General features: G+C 38.4%; 1 pseudogene; it reads right to left on the bottom strand.

Annotated features, from left to right (window-relative positions):
* Positions 1–6,823: 6,823 nt before the first annotated feature.
* On the bottom strand, positions 6,824–7,517 carry LOC129633942 (rho GTPase-activating protein 17-like; annotated as a pseudogene).
* Positions 7,518–7,768: the final 251 nt, after the last annotated feature.

Below are 7,768 nucleotides of genomic sequence, written 5' to 3'. Positions count from 1 at the left end.
TATTCATATGAGGAAGCCTGTTTCTCTTTCACTTCTGAAGGATGATTTCCTGGAAATGAAATTCTAGTTTGTTTTGGCTTTTACTTTTAACACATTAAATATTTAACTCCCCTCATTGCTTGCATAGTTCAGCAGAAATTTCACTATAACTCTCATCCTTGGTCCTCTCTAAGCAAGGTGTCACACATCCTCCTCTGGCTTCCTGTAAGACTATCTTTTTGCATTTGGTTTTCTGTGTTTAAAAATAATGTGCCAAGGTATGGGTTTTGGGGTAGGGGAGATACTTATCCTTTTGATAGTCTCTGATTTTTTTTATTTTTTAATTTAATTTTATTTTATTTTATTTATTTTTTTTAATCTTTATTTTTTTTTAAATTTTATTTTATTTTTAAACTTTACATAATTGTATTAGTTTTGCTAAATATCAGAATGAATCCGCCACAGGTATACATGTGTTCCCCATCCTGAACCCTCCTCCCTCCTCCCTCCCCATTCCATCCTTCTGGGTCATCCCAGTGCACTAGCCCCAAGCATCCAGTATCGTGCATTTTTTTGACAGATGGTTTGTTGTCTGTTGTCAATTTTGGAAAGCTCTTGCCCATTATTTCTTTAAATATTTTTTCTGCTCCATTCTCTATAGTTTTTGTAATCCACTTATGTGTGTGTTACATATTATTATTTTGTTAAGCAGTTCTTGGATGCTTCTTTTTCTTTTGTTACTGTTTTTAGAATTTTTTTTTTTATCTTTGTATTTCAGTCTATAGAATTTCTACTGGTCTCTCTTATTCTTCACTAATTCTTTCTGGCCATGTTGAATCTATCAATGAATCCATTAAAGTCAATCTTCATTTCTATTACTGTTTATTTGATTTCTAGCATTGATCTTTTTAAAAATGTCATTGTGAATTGCCTTTTGAATCTTCCATAGCTTTTTATCTGTCTACATTACCCACCTTTGCTTACATGCTGTTTTCTCTCTCCATTAGATCCCTTGCCATCTTAGTCATAACTATTTTTAATTTCTTTTCTCACAATCCCAATGTCTATTTCATATATGAATATTATTTAGATGTTTGTTTTCCCTTCTCAGACTATGGCTTTCCTGACTTTTGGCATGCTTTTAAATTTTTTGTTGACAGCTAGACAAGTTGTATCAGGTAATAAAATGAAGCACATACATCTTTTATAAGAATTTATGTTAATTTGGCTAGTACTTGGGAGGTGTTATTTTAATGGTTAATATGTCTAATACTTATTTTATCTTTAGATACAAGAAGTTTCAACTTATTCCTCTGTGTGTTTGGCTTTGTTTTCTTTTTTTGGCTTTGAGTCTTTCTACAGGTTGCTCTTGAAAAGTGTCTGTGTCATGTAACTCTTTCAACCTGTAACCCACTGTAATTGAACTGGATCCCTGTTGGAGGTGGTGGTAAGGTATTAGGAGTATTCTACAAACTTCGGATTTACTATTCATCTTTCAATGGCATTGCAGGACTGGCTTTCACAAGTGTTTCTGTTCCTTCTCCTCACTCTCTACTCCCTTCTTTAGCTGCAGAATCCCCAATCTATTTCTTCAAAGTACTGTCCTCAGTGAGAATCTTGTTCTGTTTTTTTTCCCCTCCAGGAAGACAGGATATGACAGAGCAAGGACAAATGCTCTTCCTCTAGGTAGAATACACTTCCAGATTTGCACTCTGTTGAGGTTCTTTCCCTTGAAGTATAGGCCACTCTCATTATTGAAATGCTGCTCATTCCCAGGTGGCTCAATAGTAAAGAAACCACCTGCCAAGCAGGAAGTGCTGGTTCAATTCCTGCATTGGGAAGATCCCTGAGAAAAAGAAATGGGAACTCACTCTAGTATTCTTGCCTGGAAAATTCCATGGACAGAGGAGCCTGGTAGGATACAGTCCATGGGGTCGCAAAAGACTTGGATATGACTTAGTGATTAAACACCAACAATGACACCTTTCACAATAATTTCATTTTACCTTCCTCCTCCAGTGCCATGAGGGGATCTTTCTCAAATCTCACTATGATAATCAGCTGAAATTCTCAGAAAGAAAATTCACACAAGTTTGGGCTCCCACTAAGAGCACCTCCTCCCACTCCCTCCCATAAAACTGATGCCTCTTAGAGTTTCTCATTCTCCTATTGAACCCTTCACTGAACAATCTCTGGTGCTCCCTAGTCAGCCCATTGATAGCAACAGATGAGTGGTAATAGATATTAATCAATATTTCTCTATGATGATTTTTATCACTGTAGAGACAAACTGGCTACAAACTCAGATCAACATTGATGGGAGGCTTTAAAAATACATCTGAGGTTATTTTTGTGTCATTAATCACCTGTCAACCACTTAAACCTGGAAAACCTGTAAAGGTGGGACCGGGTCAGGAAGCAAATCCTTAAAGAGTATTTGAGCAACCTGCATGGCTTTGATCCGGTGTTCCTTCATGATGGGATTTGAGTATGTTTTAGTTGCTATATGACTATTTTCAGAATAGACTGAAGAATTATTTTGATAAAAAGTCACTACCCTAACAGTCACTAAAGTGCTGCTTGATTTTATGCTCCAACCTGGGGCATTTCAACATTTATATAATGTGCCCAAGGCACATACTTTATGGAAACCTTTACAAAAGAACTCTGTAAGATGTTGTCCACTGCTCAAAAACCACACTGTGCTTGCCAGTCACAATCTTCTGGAAAGGTTGAAAAACCCAATGGCACCCTTAAATTACAGTTAATATAATTTTGAAAACCTTTTAATTTCTTTGGTCTAAAAGTACTTCAGTTAGCCCTAATGGCCATACAGTCCTTTCATTCACAGACATATTGATTTACTCTTTATGAATTGGTAACTGAAATGTCTATGTATTTAGAGATTTTTCTCTTTTATACTAGTATATGATTTGTTATATGCAGCCATGGCAAAATATTGCAAGGATCTTATGTACTATACCCTGTTCTATCACAAGCAAGTTAAGATTGCCTTCCTTCTTCATAATCTTGAACAAGGAGTTTCATATACCAGGGAGTAGGGGGCGGAGGACTAGAGGGAAAAAAACAAAACAACTACTTTTAACCTTGTAAACGATTTTATCAGGTTCTATTAACAATTAAAAAAGCAAGTTTCAAGAAGTCAATGCTTAGGTTTATATTTCACAAGTAAAGAAGCAATGTAGAATTGCATGCAATTGGATAGGTATTCCAATTAGGGGACCTCAAAATGAGGGTTCACAGATACCCTAAAGACACAGCTCATCTTCCTAAGTACAAAGCTGACCAAGATCTTCAGAACAAGCAGATGATGTCAGATAGTGGACTGCTTCCACTCAAGGTGTCAAACCTAGGTTAGTTTGACACCTAAATCCTGTTTTCTTTCTTACTTTCTCACTTAGAATCATTCTTATTTTCTATAGATTCCTCATTGCTGTGAACCTATAACAACCCTTTTTCTCCTTTATTTGCTCTTTATATTTTTTAGATCAAAACATATATAACAAAATTCTAATTGGGTCATAGGGATAAAAATGTATACTATGGCACATTTTTTAAAGTGTGCTATAGTACACATTTAAAAAAAAATACATTAAAAATACACATTCTAAGATAATTTTTAGATTATCCCAAATGTAGTTACTGCTTTTAATTTTACTTATTATTGAATATACCATGTATCACCAGACCCCTTTGATAAATATTTCTGGCCAACTCTGCTCTCATAAAATGATACTTTAGGGAGTTACAACTGGATAGTGTTTTTACTTGCAAGTATAAAAACAAATGACCATACACAAATCAACCTGTGACTTTGCCAGCACCACTCCCTCCCAAAAGAAGAAAAAAAAATTACAAATCTATTAATCAGATGTTAGGTAATTTAAAATTTGAATTCAACAATCTTCATGGGGCAATAGGCTAAGTACTTGTCACTTGGAAGAGACTAACAGAGATTCATATATGTAACCAAGCTAATGAAAGGCTTTGAGTCTGACTCTGTATTGTGGACAATGCCTTTGCTTCTCAGCATCTCTGAGTGCTTCTAGCAGGTACTAAATTATCTGTAGCCAGGGTTCCAGGTCTTGTTTGCCTTAGACAGATAACTCATGAAATTTAGGAATAATATAGGAAGGAATAATAATATAGGAAGACGTTTCTATGCATAGAGACCTTAATTCTATAACAGCTAAGTTGGAAATTCTTACCCAGGCACAATATCCAAAACAACACCACTCTTGTTTATTCATAGAAATCAGTGATTCATTTTTTAACATGAACAATCAGGGCAATGCTCCCGCTGGTACTAATAATACACATAGAAAAGAGTAAAGGAAACTTATTAGTAACTCTGACAGAAGTTAGGAAAGACATCACCTCTGCCCTAGATGGAATATTGGCTAGTCTGAACTCATTAGCATGACTGGTGACGTGTACAAGCTGCGTGGCTCTCAATTCTTTGTTGGCAAATTATAATGATGTCTGTACCCTTACTGACACTTCTTGCTGTATTTGGATGAGTGGAACAAGCAAAGTAAAATAGGGTAGGTATTATTGCCTTAAGGAAGAAGCTACTTGAATGTCTTAAATTTCCTCCTTGTGGTCTATGAGGCTTATCTATTGGCCTCGTTTGGGATGGCTGGGTTCCTGGTTCCAAGCATCTTAAGGGAATTATTAAATATTGTTACTTCATGCTCATTTTAGTAAAAAATATGCGGTTCCACTATAATATATCCAGGATCTTAAATGCTTCTATACAGCTGCTCTTTTGTCAGATGATTACCAGGGTGGCACAACAAAATGCCAAGAATAGTTTTTCATACAATTGCATGGAAACAATCCTACAGCAGTGAGGATCTGGGTCTAGCCTTTTCCTCAATTGGTCAACTTCTTGCAAGGGACCGTATGATCAGAAGAAGGACCGAGAGACAATGTACATATGAACAATAGCCAGGCCCTACGTGACAATTAGAACTCTCACCCACAACCTCCGAAAGAACTAGCCCAGGAAGACAAACCACTACTTCCACAGACACCGACCCATAACAAAGACTTTTGGCTTCCTGGTTGTTTTCCTCACTTCCAACTAAGGACCACCGAAGTTAACATAAAAGGTTTTGGATTGAGAAGGTTAGGGGAGAAGTGGACCATATTTAATACTTGCAGCAAGAATGAAGGAGAAGCACTCCTTCCTAATATATAAGAATAAAAGTCCAAGTAGCAGGAAGTAGATAATTTGCAATAAATGCATGTTATTAGATAAATCATTAATACATTGCTTCTTCCTCATTTCAAATTGCCTTGTAGCTACTTGCATTAACAGCTGTGACTAAATAATAATACTCTTTCCAGGCTAGGTATTTTTGTTTTGTTTTGCTTTTGTCATCACTTCTTTCCCATTTAAAGAAATTCAACTTTCAAGACACAAGCCATTCAGCATTAAGTGTCAGCCTCCACTCTTTTTTCTTCAGCTGGGCAAAAGGTGAAGTCTTGCATAGTAAGATCTCCTTCTTCCCTCTACTGAAATCTTTTCACTTGTTTGTGAAGATAAATGTTTTCCTGCCCTATTCACTCACCAGGAAAGCAGAGGTCAAGGGCTAGAAGGTAGCTTTTTTCATAAGGCTATACTTTCTGTATCATCCATACGTAACAAAATGCAGCTGAGCAATTTTTGCTTGCTGAATATGAGTGCATTTCAGGAAATATGCTGCCAAGTCATTTTGAAAACCTAGAATTGTTGTCATAAACATTATTAAGTTCCATTATTACTAAAGGCAGATTGTATATCCATTACTATTTTAGGAACTGTTAGTGCTTTGTTAGTGAGGTTACCTTCCTCAGAAGGATGGCATCAGGAGAATAAGGGGTTGAGGGAACACTGGGTCAGTATCATAGCTTTAGTAGTTGTGTTGGCCTCAGTAAAATTCTGCTATGTAATTGCACAGACTCAAGATGAACTCACAGCTTGAATCTAAGGAGCCAACAGTCCAGGTTGCCCTCTTTGGGTGGAGTACAAAGGGTGCTGGACTCGGGAGAGATGTGAGATGACTGTTCAAGTCCGTATTCACTGGGCAATGTCATGGGGTTGGAAGGGTTCTGGTCATCCAACTTGACTGAGCTAGGTTGGAGCTGTGTCAGTGGGTGTGTGTGAGGTTGTGTAGGGCAGACCATGGGAATACCTCCAGAGCCCAGAGCGCCGGAAGGCAGTGGAGGGCCAGCCTAGACCCTGACATATACTCTGAGTGCAAGGAGCATCTGGTGAGAGACGAAGTGGATACTGAGATATTCTTGGACAACTCTGGTCATCATGACACCCAGAAGGTAGCCTTCCTAGATTTAGGGATACTGAAGTAAGATTTAAGATTTTTAACAGCTCAGAGCAAAGTATGAGTGCTAAGATCACAGGGGCTGTGAGCTGGGCCAAAGCTGATGGGACTTGGCAGCTGCCTAAGCTTGGTTTTGCCTAACAGTTATCTGACTCCAGTTCCTCCCTGGTGAGGAAATGGCTATGGAAATAAGTCCTCAGGTTTCAGAGGACTGCTGTATTTGGGCTCAGCCCCTGCTCCAGTGTGTCCATAGAGTAGAGGTAGTCCTATTCACTTCACTGCTTTCAGAAGTGGAGTCATGGGAGGGTGCTTGGCCCACTGAAACCAAGGTGATGTGGTCTGCTGATGGGAGAGACAGCTGGAAAGCAGTGGTTACATGCTTTCTTTAGACTGTTACCCTAGCAAACCATAAGCTTTACATTTAAGTTCCTCTTCTTAGCCATGTCTCCCTCCATCACCACCGTACCGGCAGGCCTTGTCCAGGGCCCCTGAGTTGGTCATGTGCAGTGTGGGATGACGATGGGATTCATGTGCAGAAGAGCACAATGCTCCGATACATTACATCTCACCCTCACAGGGAAGAGCCAGCTGGCATCCTGCATGATTGGTTCAATCACCGTAACCACGTGAGTGGCTGCAGCCACAGCCATTTCTGAGAACATTCCTTCATTTTGGTCCATAACAAGCTAACTACAGAAATGATTACAGTGCCTTTTGTTACTGCTGTTGGTATAAGCAAGCTTTGCAAGGAACTTAATTAAACATTTAAAGTTAACAAAATTTTATGGTGGCAACTTTTGACCTGTTCTCCATAAATCTCGAAGTTTTTTTGTCTTAGTCTTGCACACTTGCAACTTCTGTCCATTATTCATACAGATTAAAAGTCATCAAAATTTAAGGCAATTTCCATAATTAGGGTTTTAAATCAACAGCTTACAGCATGGGGGTTATCCAGGTGAGAAGAAGAGCAGTCTAAAACAGCTCTGTTTCTTTAGCTTGGAGGCCCCAGCATCAACTTTAAAATGCCCTTCTCTATCTGCTCCCCTAGGAGAAGCAATGGCACAGGCTTCAGCTAGAACCCCCTTCAACTATTCTTTCAAAGGAGTCCCAAAGCTGGTCTTTCCCCCACCTATCTTGATGGGCTCACATTTCAGGGAGAGCCCTTCCTAAGACTTCTAATGCTTTTTGATGGGATTATATGGAAACATTATAATGAACAAATAATTTGCTATACTTCCTATCAAGGGCCACACAGTTGCACCTGTCTGCTGGAAATTGATCCTTACACTGCTCTAGTTGATTTTCTTGTTCTACTTTATTTTCCTGGGCTCTAGAATCACTACAGATAGTGACTGCAGCCATAAAATTAAAAGATGCTTACTCCTTGTAAGAAAAGTTATGACCAACCCAGACAGCATATTAAAAAGCAGAGGCATTACTTT

This window comes from Bubalus kerabau, chromosome 19 (genome assembly GCF_029407905.1).
Source record: "Bubalus kerabau isolate K-KA32 ecotype Philippines breed swamp buffalo chromosome 19, PCC_UOA_SB_1v2, whole genome shotgun sequence".
Lineage (NCBI taxonomy): Eukaryota > Metazoa > Chordata > Mammalia > Artiodactyla > Bovidae > Bubalus > Bubalus kerabau.
This window is presented reverse-complemented; position numbering and strand designations above follow the sequence as displayed.